The sequence below is a fragment of the Ornithodoros turicata genome, unplaced genomic scaffold, assembly GCF_037126465.1.
Source record: "Ornithodoros turicata isolate Travis unplaced genomic scaffold, ASM3712646v1 Chromosome88, whole genome shotgun sequence".
Classification (NCBI taxonomy): Eukaryota; Metazoa; Arthropoda; class Arachnida; order Ixodida; family Argasidae; genus Ornithodoros; species Ornithodoros turicata.
In genome coordinates, this window is record NW_026999396.1 from 81,618 (window position 1) to 106,236 (window position 24,619).

The 24,619-nt window shown below is 47.9% G+C and overlaps 1 long non-coding RNA gene across 1 annotated transcript in view; it reads right to left on the bottom strand.

Moving 5' to 3' along the window:
* Window positions 1-24,619, bottom strand: part of LOC135374639 (uncharacterized) — a 75,300-nt gene that overhangs the window by 41,617 nt on the left and 9,064 nt on the right. The window contains exons 2-3 of the long non-coding RNA XR_010417037.1: window positions 899-932; window positions 514-543 (exon numbers count right to left, since the gene is read on the bottom strand). This is a non-coding gene — a long non-coding RNA (uncharacterized LOC135374639). The remainder of the gene's footprint in view (window positions 1-513; window positions 544-898; window positions 933-24,619) is intronic.

Here is a 24,619-nt window from a genome sequence, read left to right on the forward strand (position 1 = left end):
TTTATTTACATAAGCAATGAAGTTATAAGCTATACGTGGTGCATCATATCTGATTCAATACATATATTGCACATAGACGCTGTTTCCGCGGCATGGGACGTTGCTGAAAAGACTTTATGCCATCCGAACCCTACCTGAACATGTTTAAAAGCGAACTTATGTATCCATAATTCAGGAGAAGTTGCATGCTTCCCCCAATCTTATGGTGTATATTCTCCCGGTTTGTTAACTTTTGGATATTTTGGCTTTTCTTTCTTTTTTTTTTCCTTTATGCATTGGCGTGAGTTGGCTATATTTGGGCTATTTTCTGAAGCAGTTTTGTCAGGAGACCAGCTGGCATCTGGCAACCCTGTTCGCCCTGCGTATTGAAGCTTCGCATATCCTGCGCGCCGTTCTCACGGAGCGTTTCATGTGATTCTGCCTTGATGGAGGTTTTCTCATGCAAGATTCCGGGTTAAAGATGCAGAGTAATGAAATAAGTCATGGTTTTTGTGTGCAAGCTCAGTCACTTACGTAGGGCCGATGTAGACGTCGACCGAGTGGCTAGAATGAAAAACAGAAGTAAACTAACTGATTCTAGCGCTATGTTCTATAGTGATGCGAGAGCCGTGGCGCATAATGCAAATCCAACGTCTGTTATTGCGCGATTTGTTTTTTTTTGAAGGACGCATTTGAAGAAAAGGCAGAGGACATCGCAAGCGTAGCCACGTTTCTTCACTAGTTTTCTTTCAGGGATATCTTCTGTTGTACAATTCGCGCAGTAATAATGACTGCCTGGCACTTCCAATGTGTCTTGAGGCACGAAGCAAGTCCAGTCGCAGGACATTGGGGAACGGGATAGCATTTCCCACGCAAGAACGCCTTTCGCATCTGGATGAGATATTGTATAAGCACTAACCCAGACGTATATCTTCCACTAAAACCAGAATAACCTGAAACGGAAGCACAATGATTAGAGAGAACCGTGGGCATGTCCCCTTGAAGAGGTTGCCCAGGTCATCCAGCATCCTCATCTAGTGTCAAGCACATGTGACCGTCATTCGCAGTCGCAGCACAAGTGTCTTTTTGTTCAGGCTTGCCTGCACAAACAATAAGGCTTACAGCTTAAAGACGTTGTTAGACACCTCAGGCGAAGCAGACATACCCGATTTTTCACGAAGCTTCCCCGGTTGCGTTAATTTCTTTAAGGTGCAAGGTTACATGGAGAATTCTCTTACAAAACTACTTTCTGAACCCATACCGTGAACTTACCCTTACCCTTACCGTCAACAGAGAATGTTGTCTGATGTTGAACAACGTCGTATACAGCATTCTAGCTCTTAATCAATGTGGAAACTGTACCTGGTCAATGGTCGATTGTCAACGTAAAAGAGACGACTTTACCATGTAGATATAGGTAGCACGTATTTACGTTGGCTACACGCCAGGGGTGCCAATCTCATTCGTGCTCGCGGGCAGTGTTGAGGAACTATACGCGGTCCGCATTCAAGTTAAGTTATGCACCACCCGGTTTTCACCGAGATAGTCATCTCTTCGTCCCCGTCTAGTTGGAAGCGGCAGCCAGCAACCTTGGTCAGCTAAGTGTTTAGGTGGAATCCCTATCTCACCATCAATACATCAATCGTGCACCAGAAATATGGGCAAGATTGATGCTGTAAGAATACTCGATTGACAATCTCTTGCTCTACCTGAAAGACGTCCGGGTTATATTTGCGGAACGAGAGGTTAGGCACTCCGTGGCAGAAGATGGCGGTGATGTGTTCACCCCCTTGCGCAGCCTCATCCTAACCGTTCAACGCACAATCCGTCTTCTACACCGAATCCCTAGGTTGGCGTGCGGTCCAGAGCATGGAGCAGAACGTCGAGCTCTGACACCAGCTCAACGTCAACCGCCGAACCAGAAGAGGGGAGCTCTCTCTCTCTCTCTTTTTTTCTTAGAAATTGGCGATAGCTTTTTGCAGTGGAGTTCAATTGTATCCTGTACGCCACTTCCCAGCACTTTTCGGTTCAGTAAAGGATGATCTCCTATGAACTGCATCATTCTTTGTACCTATGAAGTGTAGAGGCTAGCGTGTAGAGAACGAGGGACAACCTTGCGTTACCTTTCATATGGTACACTGATTAGCATAGCACACGTAATCCGGTTCGATCCGATTAATACGAGTTCAAACCGTTATTTTGGTTGCGCTGAATACGAACATGAACCCTAACCAGCAACCTCGAACCAGAACTTTAACCGAACCAACCATAAAAGCGTGTGCACCGCCCCTTTGATCGGATATATTCCGGTGATACCACTGCCACCAAATCAGTAAACAGTAATCCATATTAAATTGCTCTATTGTGCTTCTGGGAGAAATTTAATTGCATTCCTGAAATCGTGTGAATAGTCCGGAATTCGTGAAATCCTGTCGTATCTGCAATATGCTGGTCGTTCCAATGGCACCAAAGCAGGAAAGAGTAATCCGGATTATATTGCTACATTGTGCCTCTGGCACGATTTCGATTCCTAGAAGCGTGTACTACCCATTAGTGTTCTGCGGGTATGCGGATGATACCTGTGGCACCAAAGCAGGAATTGAGTAGTCCGGATTACATTGCTCCATTGTGCTTCTGGCACGAGTTCGATTCCTAGAGCGTGTACTACCTTTAGTGATCTGCGGTATGCGGATGATACCGGTGGCATCCAAAGCAGGAAAGAGTAATCCGGATTACATCGCTCCATTGTGCTACTGGCACGAGTTCGATTCCTAGAAGCGAGTGCTACCCTTTAGTGTTCTGCGGCATGCGGTGATACCAGTGGCCACAAAGCAGAAAGAGTAGTCCGGATTACATTGCTCCATTGGTGCTTCTGGCAAGAGTTCGCTTCCTAGAAGCGTGTACTACCCTTTTGTGATCTGCAGTATGCGGATCATACCAGTGGCACCAAACGCAGGACAGAGTAATACGGAATACATTGCTCCATTGTGCTTCTGGCACGAGTTCGATTCCTAGAAGAGTGTACTACCCTTTAGTGATCTGCGGTACGCGGATGATACCAGTGGCACCAAAGCAGGACGGAGTAATACGGATTACATTGCTCCATTGTGCTTCTGTCACGAGTTCGATTCCTAGAAGAGTGTACTACCCTTTAGTGATCTGCCGGTACGCGGATGATACCAGTGGCACCAAAGCAGGACAGAGTAATACGGATTACATTTGCTCCTTGTGCTTCTGGCACGTGTTCGATTACTAGAAGCGTTGTACTACCCTTTAGTGATCTGCGGTACGCGGATGATACCAGTGGCACCCTAAGCAGAAAGAGTAATACGGATTACATAGCTCCATTGTGCTTCTGGCACGAGTTCGATTCCTTGAAGCGTGTGCTACCCTTTAGTGATCTGCGGTACGCGGATGATACCAGTGGCACCAAAGCAGGACAGAGTAATACGGATTACATTGCTCCATTGTGCTTCTGGCACGAGTTCGATTCCTAGAAGCGTGTACTACCCTTTAGTGATCTGCGGTACGCGGATGATACCAGTGGCACCAAAGCAGGACAGAGTAATACGGATTACATTGCTCCATTGTGCTTCTGGCACGAGTTCGATTCCTAGAAGCGTGTACTACCCTTTAGTGATCTGCGGTACGCGGATGATACCAGTGGCACCAAAGCAGGACAGAGAATACGGATTACATTGCTCCATTGTGCTTCTGGCACGAGTTCGATTCCTAGAAGCGTGTACTACCCTTTAGTGATCTGCGGTACGCGGATGATACCAGTGGCACCAAAGCAGGACAGAGTAATACGGATTACATTGCTCCGTTGTGCTTCTGGCACGAGTTCGATTCCTAGAAGCGTGTACTACCCTTTAGTGATCTGCAGTATGCGGATGATACCAGTGGCACCAAAGCAGGACAGAGGAATACGGATTACATTGCTCCATTGTGCTTCTGGCACGAGTTCGATTCCTAGAAGCGTGTACTACCCTTTAGTGATCTGCGGTACGCGGATGATACCAGTGGCACCAAAGCAGGAAAGAGTATACGGATTACATTGCTCCATTGTGCTTCTGGCACGAGTTCGATTCCTAGAAGCGTGTACTACCCTTTAGTGATCTGCGGTATGCGGATGATACCAGTGGCACCAAAGCAGGAAAGAGTAGTCGGATTACATTGCTCCATTGTGCTTCTGGCACGAGTTCGATTCCTAGAAGCGTGTACTACCCTTTAGTGATCTGCAGTATGCGGATGATACCAGTGGCACCAAAGCAGGACAGAGTAATACGGATTACATTGCTCCATTGTGCTTCTGGCACGAGTTCGATTCCTAGAAGAGTGTACTACCCTTTAGTGATCTGCAGTATGCGGATGATACCAGTGGCACCAAAGCAGGACAGAGTAATACGGATTACATTGCTCCATTGTGCTTCTGGCACGAGTTCGATTCCTAGAAGCGTGTACTACCCTTTAGTGATCTGCGGTACGCGGATGATACCAGTGGCACCAAAGCAGGACAGAGTAATACGGATTACATTGCTCCGTTGTGCTTCTGGCACGAGTTCGATTCCTAGAAGCGTGTACTACCCTTTAGTGATCTGCGGTACGCGGATGATACCAGTGGCACCAAAGCAGGACAGAGTAATACGGATTACATTGCTCCATTGTGCTTCTGGCACGAGTTCGATTCCTAGAAGCGTGTACTACCCTTTAGTGATCTGCGGTACGCGGATGATACCAGTGGCACCAAAGCAGGAAAGAGTAATACGGATTACATTGCTCCATTGTGCTTCTGGCACGAGTTCGATTCCTAGAAGCGTGTACTACCCTTTAGTGATCTGCGTACGCGGATGATACCAGTGGCACCAAAGCAGGACAGAGTAATACGGATTACATTGCTCCATTGTGCTTCTGGCACGAGTTCGATTCCTAGAAGCGTGTACTACCCTTTAGTGATCTGCGGTACGCGGATGATACCAGTGGCACCAAAGCAGGACAGAGTAATACGGATTACATTGCTCCATTGTGCTTCTGGCACGAGTTCGATTCCTAGAAGCGTGTACTACCCTTTAGTGATCTGCGGTACGCGGATGATACCAGTGGCACCAAAGCAGGACAGAGTAATACGGATTACATTGCTCCATTGTGCTTCTGGCACGAGTTCGATTCCTAGAAGCGTGTACTACCCTTTAGTGATCTGCGGTACGCGGATGATACCAGTGGCACCAAAGCAGGACAGAGTAATACGGATTACATTGCTCCATTGTGCTTCTGGCACGAGTTCGATTCCTAGAAGCGTGTACTACCCTTTAGTGATCTGCAGGTATGCGGATGATACCAGTGGCACCAAAGCAGGACAGAGTAATACGGATTACATTGCTCCATTGTGCTTCTGGCACGAGTTCGATTCCTAGAAGCGTGTACTACCCTTTAGTGATCTGCGGTATGCGGATGATACCAGTGGCACCAAAGCAGGACAGAGTAATACGGATTACATTGCTCCATTGTGCTTCTGGCACGAGTTCGATTCCTAGAAGCGTGTACTACCCTTTAGTGATCTGCGGTACGCGGATGATACCAGTGGCACCAAAGCAGGACAGAGTAATAACGGATTACATTGCTCCGTTGTGCTTCTGGCACGAGTTCGATTCCTAGAAGCGTGTACTACCCTTTAGTGATCTGCAGTATGCGGATGATACCAGTGGCACCAAAGCAGGACAGAGTAATACGGATTACATTGCTCCATTGTGCTTCTGGCACGAGTTCGATTCCTAGAAGCGTGTACTACCCTTTAGTGATCTGCGGTACGCGGATGATACCAGTGGCACCAAAGCAGGAAAGAGTAGTCCGGATTACATTGCTCCATGTGCTTCTGGCACGAGTTCGATTCCTAGAAGAGTGGTACTACCCTTTAGTGATCTGCAGTATGCGGATGATACCAGTGGCACCAAAGCAGGAAAGAGTAGTCCGGATTACATTGCTCCATTGTGCTTCTGGCACGAGTTCGATTCCTAGAAGCGTGTACTACCCTTTAGTGATCTGCGTATGCGGATGATACCAGTGGCACCAAAGCAGGAAAGAGTAGTCCGGATTACATTGCTCCATTGTGCTTCTGGCACGAGTTCGATTCCTAGAAGCGTGTACTACCCTTTAGTGATCTGCGGTATGCGGATGATACCAGTGGCACCAAAGCAGGACAGAGTAATACGGATTACATTGCTCCATTGTGCTTCTGGCACGAGTTCGATTCCTAGAAGCGTGTACTACCCTTTAGTGATCTGCGGTATGCGGATGATACCAGTGGCACCAAAGCAGGACAGAGTAATACGGATTACATTGCTCCATTGTGCTTCTGGCACGAGTTCGATTCCTAGAAGCGTGTACTACCCTTTAGTGATCTGCGGTACGCGGATGATACCAGTGGCACCAAAGCAGGACAGAGTTATACGGATTACATTGCTCCATTGTGCTTCTGGCACGAGTTCGATTCCTAGACGCGTGTACTACCCTTTAGTGATCTGCAGTATGCGGATGATACCAGTGGCACCAAAGCAGGACAGAGTAATACGGATTACATTGCTCCGTTGTGCTTCTGGCACGAGTTCGATTCCTAGAAGAGTGTACTACCCTTTAGTGATCTGCAGTATGCGGATGATACCAGTGGCACCAAAGCAGGACAGAGTAATACGGATTACATTGCTCCATTGTGCTTCTGGCACGAGTTCGATTCCTAGAAGAGTGTACTACCCTTTAGTGATCTGCAGTAAGCGGATGATACCAGTGGCACCAAAGCAGGACAGAGTAATACGGATTACATTGCTCCATTGTGCTTCTGGCACGAGTTCGATTCCTAGAAGAGTGTACTACCCTTTAGTGATCTGCAGTATGCGGATGATACCAGTGGCACCAAAGCAGGACAGAGTAATACGGATTACATTGCTCCATTGTGCTTCTGGCACGAGTTCGATTCCTAGAAGAGTGTACTACCCTTTAGTGATCTGCAGTATGCGGATGATACCAGTGGCACCAAAGCAGGACAGAGTAATACGGATTACATTGCTCCATTGTGCTTCTGGCACGAGTTCGATTCCTAGAAGAGTGTACTACCCTTTAGTGATCTGCTGTATGCGGATGATACCAGTGGCACCAAAGCAGGACAGAGTAATACGGATTACATTGCTCCATTGTGCTTCTGGCACGAGTTCGATTCCTAGAAGAGTGTACTACCCTTTAGTGATCTGCAGTATGCGGATGATACCAGTGGCACCAAAGCAGGACAGAGTAATACGGATTACATTGCTCCATTGTGCTTCTGGCACGAGTTCGATTCCTAGAAGAGTGTACTACCCTTTAGTGATCTGCAGTATGCGGATGATACCAGTGGCACCAAAGCAGGACAGAGTAATACGGATTACATTGCTCCATTGTGCTTCTGGCACGAGTTCGATTCCTAGAAGAGTGTACTACCCTTTAGTGATCTGCAGTATGCGGATGATACAGTGGCACCAAAGCAGGACAGAGTAATACGGATTACATTGCTCCATTGTGCTTCTGGCACGAGTTCGATTCCTAGAAGAGTGTACTACCCTTTAGTGATCTGCAGTACGCGGATGATACCAGTGGCACCAAAGCAGGACAGAGTAATACGGATTACATTGCTCCATTGTGCTTCTGGCACGAGTTCGATTCCTAGAAGCGTGTACTACCCTTTAGTGATCTGCGGTACGCGGATGATACCAGTGGCACCAAAGCAGGACAGAGTAATACGGATTACATTGCTCCATTGTGCTTCTGGCACGAGTTCGATTCCTAGAAGCGTGTACTACCCTTTAGTGATCTGCGTATGCGGATGATACCAGTGGCACCAAAGCAGGACAGAGTAATACGGATTACATTGCTCCATTGTGCTTCTGGCACGAGTTCGATTCCTAGAAGCGTGTACTACCCTTTAGTGATCTGCAGTATGCGGATGATACCAGTGGCACCAAAGCAGGACAGAGTAATACGGATTACATTGCTCCATTGTGCTTCTGGCACGAGTTCGATTCCTAGAAGCGTGTACTACCCTTTAGTGATCTGCGGTACGCGGATGATACCAGTGGCACCAAAGCAGGACAGAGTAATACGGATTACATTGCTCCATTGTGCTTCTGGCACGAGTTCGATTCCTAGAAGAGTGTACTACCCTTTAGTGATCTGCAGGTATGCGGATGATACCAGTGGCACAAAGCAGGACAGAGTAATACGGATTACATTGCTCCTTTGTGCTTCTGGCACGAGTTCGATTCCTAGAAGCGTGTACTACCCTTTAGTGATCTGCAGTATGCGGATGATACCAGTGGCACCAAAGCAGGACAGAGTAATACGGATTACATTGCTCCATTGTGCTTCTGGCACGAGTTCGATTCCTAGAAGCGTGTACTACCCTTTAGTGATCTGCGGTACGCGGATGATACCAGTGGCACCAAAGCAGGACAGAGTAATACGGATTACATTGCTCCATTGTGCTTCTGGCACGAGTTCGATTCCTAGAAGCGTGTACTACCCTTTAGTGATCTGCAGTATGCGGATGATACCAGTGGCACCAAAGCAGGACAGAGTAATACGGATTACATTGCTCCATTGTGCTTCTGGCACGAGTTCGATTCCTAGAAGCGTGTACTACCCTTTAGTGATCTGCGGTACGCGGATGATACCTAGTGGCACCAAAGCAGGACAGAGTAATACGCATTACATTGCTCCGTTGTGCTTCTGGCACGAGTTCGATTCCTAGAAGCGTGTACTACCCTTTAGTGATCTGCAGTATGCGGATGATACCAGTGGCACCAAAGCAGGAAAGAGTATCCGGATTACATTGCTTCATTGTGCTTCTGGCACGAGTTCGATTCCTAAATGCGTGTACTACCCTTTAGTGATCTGCAGTATGCGGATGATACCAGTGGCACCAAAGCAGGACAGAGTAATACGGATTACATTGCTCCATTGTGCTTCTGGCACGAGTTCGATTCCTAGAAGCGTGTACTAGCCCTTTAGTGATCTGCGGTACGCGGATGATACCAGTGGCACCAAAGCAGGACAGAGTAATACGGATTACATTGCTCCATTGTGCTTCTGGCACGTGTTCGATTCCTAGAAGCGTGTACTACCCTTTAGTGATCTGCAGTATGCGGATGATACCAGTGGCACCAAAGCAGGACAGAGTAATACGGATTACATTGCTCCATTGTGCTTCTGGCACGAGTTCGATTCCTAGAAGCGTGTACTACCCTTTAGTGATCTGCGGTACGCGGATGATACCAGTGGCACCAAAGCAGGACAGAGTAATACGGATTACATTGCTCCATTGTGCTTCTGGCACGAGTTCGATTCCTAGAAGCGTGTACTAACCCTTAGTGATCTGCGGTACGCGATGATACCAGTGGCACCAAGCAGGACAGAGTAATACGGATTACATTGCTCCATTGTGCTTCTGGCACGAGTTCGATTCCTAGAAGCGTGTACTACCCTTTAGTGATCTGCGGTACGCGGATGATACCAGTGGCACCAAAGCAGGACAGAGTAATACGGATTACATTGCTCCATTGTGCTTCTGGCACGAGTTCGATTCCTACAAGCATGCGTATACTACCCTTTAGTGATCTGCAGTATGCGGATGATACCAGTGGCACCAAAGCAGGACAGAGTAATGCGGATTACATTGCTCCATTGTGCTTCTGGCACGAGTTCGATTCCAACATGCGTATACTACCCTTTAGTGATCTGCAGTATGCGGATGATACCAGTGGCACCAAAGCATGACAGAGTAATACGGATTACATTGCTTCATTGTGCTTCTGGCACGAGTTCGACTCCAACATGCGTATACTACCCTTTAGTGATCTGCGTATGCGGATGATACCAGTGGCACCAAAGCAGGACAGAGTAATGCGGATTACATTGCTCCATTGTGCTTCTGGCACGAGTTCGATTCCAACATGCGTATACTACCCTTTAGTGATCTGCAGTATGCGGATGATACCAGTGGCACCAAAGCAGGACAGAGTAATACGGATTACATTGCTTCATTGTGCTTCTGGCACGAGTTCGATTCCAACATGCGTATACTACCCTTTAGTGATCTGCAGGTATGCGGATGACTACCAGTGGCACCAAAGCAGGACAGAGTAATGCGGATTACATTGCTCCATTGTGCTTCTGGCACGAGTTCGATTCCTAGAAGCGTGTAGTACCCTTTAGTGATCTGCGGTACGCGGATGATACCAGTGGCGCCAAAGCAGGACAGAGTAATACGGATTACATTGCTCCATTGTGCTTCTGGCACGAGTTCGATTCCTAGAAGAGTGCACTACCCTTTAGTGATCTGCGGTACGCGGATGATACCAGTGGCACCAAAGCAGGACAGAGTAATACGGATTACATTGCTCCATTGTGCTTCTGGCACGAGTTCGATTCCTAGAAGCGTGTACTACCCTTTAGTGATCTGCAGTATGCGGATGATACCAGTGGCACCAAAGCAGGAAAGAGTAGTCCGGATTACATTGCTCCATTGTGCTTCTGGCACGAGTTCGATTCCTAGAAGAGTGTACTACCCTTTAGTGATCTGCAGTATGCGGATGATACCAGTGGCACCAAAGCAGGACAGAGTAATACGGATTACATTGCTCCATTGTGCTCTGGCACGAGTTCGATTCCTAGAAGCGTGTACTACCCTTTAGTGATCTGCGGTACGCGGATGATACCAGTGGCACCAAAGCAGGACAGAGTAATACGGATTACATTGCTCCATTGTGCTTCTGGCACGAGTTCGATTCCTAGAAGCGTGTACTACCCCTTAGTGATCTGCGGTACGCGGATGATACCAGTGGCACCAAAGCAGGACAGAGTAATACGGATTACATTGCTCCATTGTGCTTTCTGGCACGAGTTCGATTCCTAGAAGCGTGTACTACCCCTTTAGTGATCTGCGGTACGCGATGATACCAGTGGCACCAAAGCAGGACAGAGTAATACGGATTACATTGCTTCATTGTGCTTCTGGCACGAGTTCGATTCCTAGAAGCGTCTACTACCCTTTAGTGATCTGCGGTACGCGGATGATACCAGTGGCACCAAAGCAGGACAGAGTAATACGGATTACATTGCTCCATTGTGCTTCTGGCACGAGTTCGGTTCCTAGAAGCGTGTACTACCCTTTACTGATCTGCGGTACGCGGATGATACCAGTGGCACCAAAGCAGGACAGAGTAATACGGATTACATTGCTCCGTTGTGCTTCTGGCACGAGTTCGATTCCTAGAAGTGTGTGCTACCCTTTAGTAATCTGCAGTATACGGATGATACCAGTGGCACCAGAGTAGGAAAGAGTACTCCGGATTACATTGCTTCATTGTGCTTCTGGCACGAGTTCGATTCCGACATGCGTGTACTACCCTTTAGTGATCTCCGGGTGTGATCCGATTGATCCGAGTGATACGAATTGTCGAGGTCGGAGTTTCGTAGGCGTCCACGAACTCTCAACAGGCCCTGATTGTGGACGAACGGGTCGAGTTCGCACAAAGGGTTGCTGGACGAAACGAGACTTTGTTGAGCTGCGTCCGCACAGGGACTTGTGACGGCTTCTGAAAATTGTTCGTGTTGGACGCAGCGAAGGATGACTTCCTTCGCCTCGTTCAGCTCATCCGCGCTTAGAGGTTTCCTGCACTAATGCCACCCGTGACAATCAGCCAAAGGGTTATGAAAGGAACGAGCGGTATGCACCAGGTATGCCACGGCCAGCAGGAAAGATGCCCATGTCGGAAAGCGCTCGAAGCGATGAACCCCCAGTTGTTGATTTCCTACGCGAGTTGCCGAGACAGCCAGTTGAGGACGGATTTCCTTGTGCTGGTCTGGTTCAAAAAGCAGGAAGGCTGTGCCCTTCCTCTACGCGTCCGTACTTTGCCGAAGAAATTTCGGTCCTGTCAGCAAAGTCGTGCTAGCCAAAGCATCTGCAGCGACAGCTCTAGGGGCGTGATCTGCAGGGTTCTGATCGGTGGGAACGTAATGCCATTGTTCGGGCTTTGTAGATCCTCGTATGCGGTTCACACGGCTGCCTGACACAGACGTAGAAACGCCCTCGATTGATTGAAGATGTATCCGAGCACAACTTTGCTGTCCGTGTAGTATGTAATGTGAGCATCGATTTCGCTGACGACAAACTCGGCGGTATCGACGGCGAGCAGTGCGGCACATAGCTCAAGTCTTTGAATGGTCTGCTAGGGGCGTGGTGCGAGCTTTGCTTTTGCGAACACAAAACCACGTGTTGCATTCCATCAGCATCTGTGACTCTGATGTAAGCCACAGCGGCGATTGTCTGTTCTGAGGCATCGCAGAAGACGCAGATTTCCCGTCGACGAGCGCCGGAGAGAGAGATTGCAGTGTACTGGAGTGGTATCTTGAGCCGTTCAAGATGTAATGAGTCTCGCCACGTTCGCCAGTTGTCATTCAGGTCGAGAGTGGCATCCCAGTCTCAGGATAAGAAATATCTCTCAGCAACGGCCTACCTTGTACCGTCACTGGGGCTCTCAATCCTAGGGGTGTCGTATAGGCTTTTCACAGTGGATAGTACGCCGCGTCGAGAATTCGGAGTGTCTTTTACGGGCACTTTGAAGGTGAACGTGCCTTCAGGTCCCAGTTTAGTCCAAGGCTCTGCTGCATTGGTACATGACCTCCGTCGAAGTCCATGTCTTTAATGCCCGTGGCATAGTCACCGGATGGGAAGATTTCCTCGATTTCCACAGAGTTAGAGGCTATCTTGTGATGCCGCATGTTTGCTCCTTTCACCATGTGCTGTGTCCCATTGAGTAAGTCAATATCCGCCTCTTCGGTCGGTAAGGACTTGAGGCCGTCGTCGACCATAGAAGTCTCTTTCGATAAAGTGTCGAACGTCCGCTCCAAAGTCCTGCTCTCCCTCCTGTGCGGTGCGCCCTAAGCCGTAGGTCACAAATAGAGGGGGAGCATGTGTTGCCAAACGCATGTACACACATCCTGTATTCAATGACATATTTGATAGTGTCGTTGTCTCGGAACCACAAGAAGCGCAGGTAGTCTGTCTTCGCGCACGAAGAAGGAATAAAACATTCGCTGGATGTCAGCTGTTACCGCCACAGCCTCCTTTCTAAAACGGAGCAGCAAACGATCAGGCTATTTGTCATGTCGGTCCCGAAAGGTGCAAGTCGTTGAGCGAAACACCTTGGTACTTGGTACTTGAATCGAAACTACGCGGATTTGGCTCGGTTTCTGCGGGTGGCAAACACCGAAGCTGGGAGGTACAGAGATTGCTTGGCTTCTTTTCTTTGTGGTGCTGGCTCAGCGTGGCCATTTTCGAGCAGATCCTGCATGAAGGCAACGAAGTGCTTCATTTGTGCGGTCCTTTCCGGAGTGCGATGTAAAGAAGTGAACCGAGAAAACGCTTGTTCTCGGTTGTCAGGAAGTTCACGTCGGGGCATACGAAAAGGCAAAGGGGCTGCTCAGTTGTGTAACGTGTCCCTGTGGAATGCTCTGTTCATCAAGCTCAGTCATTCTTTGTCTTTCATTGACGGAGTAAGCTTCTCGTCATCTCTTGTGATCTGGAATAGGGGGTATCTGGGATTCGTTTGGTCGTCGCTTAGCAGCGGAAGAGACTGGACGGCTTCTTTTGTAGAATGCTCAACACAGGGTTTTTCGTCCACAATCATGTGGTTGGGGCAGGGCGTGGAGTAGGAAGGACGACCGTTTTGCAACACGCTTGTGGCGAAGCTACTGACCTGTGAATTGCGTGATCGTTCGATACAGACGTCCCCAACTATGACACACCCGAAGTCCAGCTTCTGGGCGAAAGGAGCGTGGTTAGGGTTGTTACGCTGCTGACGCACTTTGTGCTCTTGAACGAGATCCCTTCCTAGGAGCAGTGTAGGATTTGTGCATTGGGTTCGAGTGGCGGAATGACATTTGCCACTGCCTTGGCATGTGGATGTCTGCGAGCAAAGTCCGGTGTTGGGATCTCATTCCTGTCATTAGGAATTTGGTCGCACTCCGTCAACGTTGGTAAAGGCCGACGTGTGCCGCAGAGGTGTGCCGCAGAGGTGTGCCGCTGTCGATACCCTCAACAACATAACCGGTAGCTCGTCGTCCCAACGTCTCAACCACTCCAGCGCACGTCCTGAGCGTGTATGGATACTCACACCCGTAATGTTGAAGCATTCGAAGAATTCGGGCCTGGCCAATGACTTATTGCTCTCGTCGTCAATGACTGCATATATCCGAACTGCTTGTTCTGGCTGTACTCTTCTGGATACACTTTGACGAGACATATTTTTCAGTATCCTGCTCATAAATATGTCTCGCCTAAAATATGTCGTCCTGCTAAAAATAGCAGGATACTCTCGAATTGGCTTCTCCACACACTTCCGTGCAGCTTGATGTAACCTCTGCGGATGCCCTGTTGAAACCCTCTTCCTCTGCCGATGTGGTTCCGGCGCTGCGTCGAGCTTGCGATGGTAACGCTCTCAGGATGAAGTGCCGTAATGTGGTGGCCGCTGTTGCACTCTGTGCAATGTATCGTTGAGTCGCAGCTCTTCGCGTTGTGCGTCATCGCACAGCATTTAAAGCATGCACCGAACTCTGACAGCAAGCGCTTTCGCTCGGCGTGAGGTTTCTGACATAGCGCCCTACACCGGCTAAGCTTATGTGGCTTCTTATGCAAGGGGCATATTCCTTCCGGGTTCTTCAGAGTTCTTTCTACTTGACTTGTTGAGCTGTCTTCCTGAGCGGTAATCGTGATCCTGTGCACCGTTACAGACGATTTCTTAGAGGCGTTGTCGACGAGGACGTCTTCTTCTTGCCTGTGCTATCCCTTGAGGGCCCGATTATGAAACTTGGATCATTCTTTGTCTTCGCTGCGGTTCGGACGAAGTCTGAGAAGACAGAACGGTGGGAAAGACGCACGGTGTTCCCGCTTGTATTTCGATCCTAGAGCGATCCATTTTTCTTGCAAATGTAGAGGAAGTTTCGCTGCAATAGGGTTGACCCCACGTGACGTCTCTAGGTAGAGATCCCAGGCAAGCGTGGATCTGCCTTTGCTGACTCGAGTTTTTGGAGTAAAGCTCCCAGCTCCCTCAGTTTCTCTCGGCCACTGCCTAGTATCCTCGGAAACTTTTCAAGCCTGTCCATTACCGCGTTTTCGATTGCCTCTGGGTTGCCGTTTACCCTTCTAACCGTTCCAGATCGCCTGAAGTCCCATGACCGGGTTTCCGATGTGCACAGCTTCTAGCGTACATGGACGATTCGCTTCACAGCCACTTCACCAGGAGATCCATCTCTTCTGTGGCTGATATTCCAAGGTTTTAGTAGTGTTACGAAATGCCGATTTCCACGACCTATAGTCTTCCGAACGGTCGCTGAACTTCGAGAGGCCCGCAATAACCAGCTCCCGGCGAAGTAAGTACCTGGCGACGTCACCCATAATGGGGAGGGGGTAGTTTCATTTTAAATCGAACAACGGGTGAAAGTCGTATGTTTTAATTCGGCCAGAAAAAATAGCTCAAACGAAGCAAATCGCACAACTTGCGACGCTCGTGCGTGGAGTAGTTTCCGCGTGGGAGAGGAGGAAATTCTGAGGATGCTTGAGCGCGCTTTCTTCTGAACCGACTTTGACGGGGTCTACCACCGCTGATTTTATGCCTAGGAACTGGAGGAATTTTATGATTATAGGCTGCTCTACAGACACTGTCGACAGCCACCCACAGAACTCTGAGGGCCACAGATTTTCGGTTAAAAAATGCCAAAATTGTCGTAAACGTTCAAAAAGGCCAACTTTGTTACCAATTTGCGTCATGACAGAACATCTGAGAACATCGAGCTTAGTGCCATTCGATAGGACCTTGAAAGAACTTTCGTACTGTAGAGAGTTTATTTTTCTCAGCCCAGTGGTTTGTGTTATTAGCTTCAGAATCGCACATGGTAGGCGAAAATTGCCAATGTTGCATCTCAATTTTCTCAAAATGCCATTTTCGATTTCCTTGATTATTTTTGAAAAGGTGGCGTGATGTCCCTACTTTGGACGCGAAGTGAGACAATCTTATTTTTACCTAAGAGACGCGCAGCGATTTTTTTTTGTTTTTTTTTTTTTGTCAGGCAGGGTCCACGCGGCTGTGGCCTTGCGCGCCCCATCCACAAGCACGCGACCTTCAACCTCTTCTTTGCTACAGGTCTCCCGCTGACTGGGAAATCAATGACCACACTACGTGAGCTTGTTGTAGTTAACGATGTATGATGAAAGTCACTGAAAACGTTAGCCAGCTGTAGGACTCGAACCCACAGTGTCCCCAGAGCATCACTTTACGTTTACCCAATGGTCTCCCAGTTCCGCCAGGCTCATTCAAACCGTGGGAGAATACATGAGTTGCCTGTGCGCCCTTGACGAAGAGCCCAGTCCGACGAACATATCGACAAATCAGTGAGAAGAAACGAAGCGCTTCGTAAAGATCTTTAGGGACTGGTAACATCGTCGCCTTTGTTTCAGGTTGCCGCCAGTCCCCCAGGCAGTGTGAAAATCATATCCTTTTCATTGGTAAAAGAACGTTGTGGAAGTTTCGAAAAAGGTAAAATGTGCCCATTGCGAGACCCCTGCAGGTGATGGATGCCACCATTGGATTAGCATCATCCGATAGCTTTAGACATGACCTTTCACATGATATAAACTGACTGGGTTGAAGCGCATGGATGCCAAAAGGATTACTGAGGACCACTCCGAGGGTTTGAGGTACCTACGGCTACCGGAAACGAGAGATTTTAGTTGTGCGTTGTTCTGTCGGAAATTTTGATTCCCACGGTGGCACTGACACAGCTCATGGAGGGCGAACGTCCCAGACAACACACAAAATCCTCCGGATATCCCCACGATCCCATAACATCCGGGAGAAGGAAATATCCCGGTGAAACTTTGTGAGGATGTCCCATGGATATCTCAGAGGGACGACATTCAGAACGTCCAGTGCATGTCCCGTTTAGAATTTAGATGGGAAATTTGTCACTGTGCCTGATTCCTGGCGGAAACGTGTGTATCGGAAATACGTGTATCCACCCTGTGACGTCACAAAGTCGTTTTATAGATCATGTACAGTTACTTCGTGAGGTAACATCCTGTCGAAAACTAAATATAACATCCAAGCTTTCCGTATCCAGTCCAGCAGTAGAAGGGATCCACTGTGACTATATACCTCCTGTGAACAGAAACTGTCTGGCATGAAATATCTGAACAGGTTGGTGCCCAGCCAAACCAGCGGAGCCGTATTATGCATGTAGCTAGCTTGTGGTAGGGTAAATGTGTTGCAAAATTGGGTTTCTCTTTGAAAACCCCATTTGCAACTTTTCTATACAAATGATAAAAGAAATGAAAAAGAAATAACAATAAAATAATGGTATACATATTTCGCCACCTCGATTACAGTGCATCAGTATGGAATTTGGATTTCAAAATATTCAAAATAAGGTTTGAACGGCGCCGCCGATAACAATGTCGTCGGGGCAGTATCGCTTGCGGTACAGTTTCTGGGAAAGAAGTTTTCTTTCGCCTAAAGGTTTGATTGCATCAAGTTTGAAATCTCCGCAGATTACGATGTATTGTATACATATCTTACCGAAATAAAATTGAGCTGCAAGTACTCTTAAGGTCGGCGACCGTGCTCCAAGCGCGTTAACCAAATTTTTGTTTCTTTTTCAGGGTATATTAGCACACCCAGGGAGTAGTTTGGTGAGCTCAAGCGTCTCCAAAGTCGTGCCACCAGAGTGCGGGAGAAGGAAACGATTCAGAAACCCTCCTCAAACATGTGAACACCCACGGAACCCCCCCCCCCTCCCCTTCTCCGCGAAATATTTAATTTTCTGCCTAAGCCAGTGCTGGGTCATTCCACGCCAAATGATCCAAAGGTCCTGCTCGACCCCCGCACTTCTCGACCAAAAAATTACCGTGGATACCCCAAGCTATTAATAGACATTTCCCCAAGTTTTTCTGGTGAATATTGAGTCCCTGTCATTTTACGCGGGGTCAAAGTTTTCGGTAAGCACGAAAACCATAGTATGCTTGAAATAATCGGGCGGGAGCATCGCTCGCATTATGCGCATAATTATGGTGCTGAAACAGACGACTGGGTTCGAAAAATGTGTTGAAGGAGAAATTTTTGGGAAATATCAACTCTGAGTGCCATAAAACGCCCCGGCTATCGGCGCTTTTTCTTGCGAATTTGCGATTTTTTAAATATACTTTACGTAACAGCTGGAATCCTTGAAAACCTTGTGGCCGTTCACGAGGACCCATTCTACATGCCAGCTGGTTTTCAAAGCCGTCAATACAGTAGTTTTTGCCATGGCACACCTTTAACCTGGCGATTTTCGCAAAGTTTGACGTTTTTACGGCCAATTTTGAAAAGGAAGCGGTCGTCATAGAACAGTCATTTGGTATGCATTACGTAAAGGAAACCCTCAGCCAAAACATATAAAAAAACTAAACAGGTACTTTTTGATAGCCGCGAGAAAATATTTTCCCTGAACATACTACGCGGAGGCGCACGCACTCTCCGGTGGAGGGAGAGCGTTGGTGAGCATGGCGTGCCTGGCGCGCTGCAACGCCACAGCTCAGATACACCGCTGTTAGTCGCACGATGCCAAAAACGATAATTTTGACTAGTGGGCACCGGTCTAGTGCATGCACAACCTACTGCCAATGTGCGACAGGTAAGGAAACTGCCTTCACCAGTATAGCAACGCGAGTCAATACTTTGCATTACAAACCCGGCCGAAACATATCGCCTCATGAAAGCACTTTTACTTACACCTTCCTCTTATCATTTTCATACGTGTTGTACAAGAGCAAAACGTCTGTAACAAAAATAAATGGTCCTGCTCAGTACTCCAGTATGCGCAAGGAACGCAAGATGACGTCCCAGAGTTGCGCGCATCATATACGTAGTCTACAAAGTTGAAAATTTATCAGTGAAAAAGGGTTGTTATCCTGGTCCTCCACTGACAGTTGCCTGGTTTTGGAGACAGTCGCCTGCGGTGCAAGTGGCAGCATGGCACAGGCAGTACACGTTAGTCAGCTTTGCATATGCCGCCAGTTTATTGCGCTTGTAAAAGGCAAATATATAGTGAGATGGGAGCCTTTTGGAGATAGAGGTTCTAGAGGAGATACAGATCTCCTCTCTGGGATGCAAATCCCAGCGACACGTGAACATATACGTGTAATACGCTTTAATGCTCTGTGGCTGACAGAAAAATCCCTGTGGGGACGACTTTGTGGATCACTAGACGCATAAATTGAAGTCACTGAAATACCATCACTGCGCGGCAAAGCAACAATCAAGAGTTCCTTCGGAATCTAGATTCGCTCCCTCCTGGAGAAGGTGTCATCCTAATAGATTTTGCCGAAACCTACTGCTTTATCGTACAGTACACTCCGCAATCTTTCTATTGGGATCAAGGACAGGCCACCATTCATTCGACTGTATTTTACAAGCGGTTCCCTGGTGATATGAACTTGCGTCACCGTACATTCGTTGTGATATCAGATTGCATACGGCACGATAATGCCGTGGTCTCTACCTTTCAGACAGAGCTCACACGCAGAATAAGAGCAGACTATCCCCATGTCAATAAACTTCACTACTTCACGGACGGCGCAGGTTCGCAATACAAAAACAAAAAATGTATCATCAACTTCTGTCACCACTACTGGGATTTCAGCATAAGTGCATCATGGCACTTCTATGCGACCTCACGTGGGAAAGGGCCGTGCGATGGAGCTGGGACTCTGAAGAGGCTTGCTGCTAAAGCCAGCATTCAGAGGCCCTTTGAAGGTCACATACTGAGATCCGTGGATCTGTACAGCTGGGCAAAGGCAAATCTCGACGCAATTACATCGATCTGGGTGCTGGAGGAGCAGGTAATGCGGCAGCAAGGGGCGTTGAAGAACCGCTACGACAGCGCAAGGGCCGTGCCTGAAACAATGAGGCATCTCTGCTTCGAACCCGTTAGCCGCACTGAAATCACCATGAAGACAACATCCATTCCCAACAGCATCGGGTATTCCGGGTGTTCAAAAACCTGCTAGAAGCGCGAGCCGCCTTCTACTGCATCAACTACTGGACATAATCTTGAGCTCCTTCACTGTGCTAGTGTGCTGAGCACAACGATTCTTTGTGTTAGGACGTTTTGTTTTTGTACAACTCGTATGAGAACGATAAGAAGAAGGTGTAAGTAAAAGTGCTTTTACGTGGCTATACGTTTCGGTCGGGTTTGTAATGCAAAGTATCCACTCGCGTTGCTATACTGGTGGAGGCAGCTTCTTACCTGTCGCGACATTGGCAGTAGGTTGTGCATGCACTAGACCGGTGCCCCACAAGTCAAAATTATTGTTTTTGGCATCGTGCGACAAGCAGTGGCGTATCTGAGCTGTCGCGTTGCAGCGCGCCTGGCCCGCGATGCTCACCAACGCTCTCCCTCCACCGGAGAGTGCGTGCGCCTCTGCGTAGAACGTTCAGTTAAAAAAAAAATTCTAGCGCTTATCAAAAAGTACCTCTTTAGTTTTTTTTAGATATTTTGGCTGAGGGTTTCCTCTACCAAATGTATACCAAATGACTGTTCTATGACGACCGCTTCATTTTCAAAACTGGCCGTAAATACGTCAAACTTTGCGAAAATTGCGAGGTTTAAGGTGTACTGTGGCAAAAACTACTGCAGTGACGGCTTTGAAAACCAGCAGGCTTGTAGAATGGGTCCTCGTGAACGACCACAAAGTTTTCAAGAATTCCAGCTGTCATGTAAAGTATATTTTAAAAAAACGCAAAGTCGCAAGAAAAAGCGCCGGTAGCCGGGGAGTTTTAGGGCACTAAACGTTGAAATTTCCCAAAAATTCCTGCTTCAGCACATTTTCCGAACTCAGACGTCTGTTTCAGCACCATAATTATGCGTGTAACGCGAGCGATGCACCCGCCACGGATACTATGGTTTCCGTGATTACCGAAAACTTTGACCCCGCGTAAAATCACAGGGGCTCAATATTCCCAGGTAAAACTTTGGGAAATGTCTATTAATACCATAGGGTATCTACGATAATTTTTTGGTCCAGAAGTGCGGGGGGGTCGAGCAGGACCTTTGGATCATTTGGCGTGGAATGACCCTGCTGGATAACGGGATACCCCCAACTCCCCCATAATAAGGAAAAAAAAAGACACACACACGAGAAATACAGCCTTGACTGCCACGGATGTAGGTTTTCTCGTTTTCTTTGTGAAACACGGCGAACAGGCGAATTTGCGTTCACCATCAGTGCGGTCTGTGTGGTTGTTGAATTTGGGGGCGCCGTACGAAAATGCCTCACCAGAACCCACTCGCTCTCGTCTACCACACATTTTAAGCTTGATTCTCGTTCCCAAGAAGCCCACCAGGGTGCCCTTCCATCTGGTGGATTTTATCTCGAAACCAAGGCAATCCAATCCGACAATGTCCACGCTGTTCTCTTTGCTGCTGCTTTGTTTGTCGTGTCGCGTGATGTCCTTTAAACATTGGATTAACATACGCGCAGGCGAAGCTTGTGAGTTGTGCAACGAGTCTACGGACATTTGTGCCGTGATGGGTGAGCGAGAAAAAAACTTGAATGAAAACTGGGAGTAGCTAACCCTAAGCCTAAATAGCGCGTGTACGTAGGTACTACGTACTGGTATGTATACAAGGATGGGTAGAAGTCCAGCGAACCCGTAGAGATGTAGGAAGGGAGTTGCCTCAGGACAGAAGCCGCCGATATTTCGAACACAGACTGTTCTGTTCCGTTCAGAAGAAGAACAGTCCCTGTTCGAAATATCGGCGGCTTCTGTCCTGAGGCAACTCCCTTCCTAGTATGTACAAGGAGCGTTGTTGTGCATTTTTTGCGGAATGTGAATTTATCTGACCTCTGGATGTTTTTCAATGCGTTGTGCTCGTTGTGTTTCAGTCAATGTACAGATTGGGACAAAAGTTTACGGAACACGCGAGCGACGTACTCGTTCTCCGGTGCGACACCCTAGCGGCTGCCGGAAGCGAGTGAGTTCACTGTTTCGGAGGGGTGGAAGGGTGCGCTGTTAGCGACACACAGCGGTAACTTGTACTTCCCAGGCACGCATAAGCGACACTGTGTGTCGCTAACAGCGCATCCGTCCACCCCTTCGAAACAGTGGACTCACCCGATTCCGGCAGCCGCTAGGGTGTCGCGTGTTCCGTAAACTTTTGTCCCAAGCTGTACACCCTATGCTCGTGTAAGTTTTTTGTCAACATTTGGTGCTTCTGTGACAGTGTCTACGTATGTTTTCTAACAAAGCGCGGGACCAATTCTGGCCCCTACTTTGCAGAGTAGTCAACTGTAGTGTTGGAGAACCCATCCATGTTGGATTATTTTGTGGAAAGTCAAAACCACAATCTGCAAATGTTTTTCTTGAGCAGTTTGTAACAGAACGGAAAGATGTTCTCACAACCGGCATCGAAATACAGCACAAGCTAGTTCAGGTTAAAGTCTGAGCAACTGTGTCTGATGCCCCAGCAAGAGCATTTATCTGGTCCGTTAAAAGTCACGGCCGCTTCTACAGCTGTACTAAGTGTACTGTGAAAGGGGACTACAAGGACGGAAGAGTTTGTTACCCTGTTGTGCCATCTGATGGAAGGACTAATACAGGCAAAGAACATCACACTGGAGAAACTATTTTGACTCAACCTCCCATCGATATTATCAGTGCAGTTCCTCTTGATTTTATGTATCTTGTTTGCCTAGGCGTTGTACGGAAGCTGCTCCAACTCTGGTTTACTGGTCCAAGAATAGCATGTAGGCAAAGCTCAAAAACATGCATGGAGGTGTCCAAAAACCATGTGTCCCTTCGGCAACATATTGGTGCTGAATTTGCGAGGATGCCGACGAGCTTTATGGAGCTCGACGCGTGGAAAGCGACTGAATTTAGAATGGCGCTACTTTATACTGGACCAGTAGTGCTCTACTCGTCGATTCCAAGCGTCACGCGCAAAAAATTTCACGGTGCTATATTGTGCACTCACGATACTCGCAAGTGCTACACATTACAAGGAGCACTTGGGACATGCCAAGGAACTGCTGCGATACTTTGTGTCTACATTTTCATCATCACCAGCTCCTGTGGCATAGTGGTTAGGATGATGGCTTTCCACGCCGAGACTGGGGAATGATACGGGTTCGAATCCTGTCAGCGGGGCTGTGCTGTCTGAGGTTTTCCCTGGGTTTTCCGAAGACTTTCCAGACGAATGTCGGCACAGTTCCCTCTGAAGTCGGCCCAGGACGCATACTAACCCCTCTGTCCCCCACTCCTTCCTGCTGTCCTCTCTCCATCTGTCCACGGCTGTATGCCGCTCATAGCCACAGTTGCTAACACAGGCGCTAACACGGAATTAAAAAAAAAAAAACATTACATTTTGATTAGCGGATGATGTTGACACTCATGGCCCTGTAGACAGTTGGAGCGCTTTCCCATTCGAAAATTTAATGCAGAAGGTGAAGCAGTGCATCAGAGAGCCAGAGCGGCCGCTTGAACAGTTATTCACGCGTGTTTTGAAAGAGAGAAAGACCACCCGTCCCACATGTGAAAGCAGAAAGAGACAAAACAACATCGAGTCTTCAACATACTGCCGGAACTTTGCCACTGGGGTGTGGAGGACCTGAATACAAAACGGTTGCTCTAGGCGAAAAGTGCATCTTGAGGACAAGCTGCGATGACAACTGCTGCACGTTGCTAGATGGCACGGTGGTCGTAGTACACAATATTGCTTTTTTTTCACAACAAAGAAGCCCTGCATCATCGGAAGAAAGTTCCTGCGGATGCGAGACATATACTCGTTTCCCTGTCCTTCATCTTCATTAAAAATCTTCCTGGCATCAGAGCCCTCGGACATTTGTGTCTGGCCACCGTTGGTCGCGTAGTCAAAATGCATGTTGCTGCTATTTGAAGGAGAGTGGGCAGTCTTCCCACTTCTACATGCACTGTGCCATTGATGGCGCATGATGGCCGTCGTCACTCATGTGCCAGTAAGCTTTAGCTCGTCGTCATTACTACCATTGATGGAGAAAGATGTCTGTGCCTAAGTTTGTATAAACATTGGGCATTTTTAAGGTTTGTTTTGTGTGCGTCAAATCTTTGTTGTGTTTATACGCAAACATTTTATGCAGATGAAGAAGCCTTCCTCATTGTTAAATTTCCGGATGAAGAAAATTACGTGGCCGTGGCTTGTGTTGGTGGCCGCCAGAGAAAAATTGCAACAAGCTACACACCATGATTGTGAGGGGTCAAGCACCTCTGGAAAGCTGGAGGAAAGTACCATGCATTGTAATAGAAGGTTTCTGTAAGTACCTCCTTGCCTTATAGATAGAGCCTGATGTTTTCGGGTTTGACCCGATATTTCCTCGAATTTGCACCCCGAATGGAAGTTTGGGCGGTTTGGGTTAAACCCGATAAATACCTGGAAAACCGTACTTCGACAAGGTGAAGACGAGGTCTTCAATGTGTCTCCCATTCCAGCGCAGATATTTCGACTGAATGTCAATAGATGACGCTGGTGTTTCAAATGTTATAAAACGAAA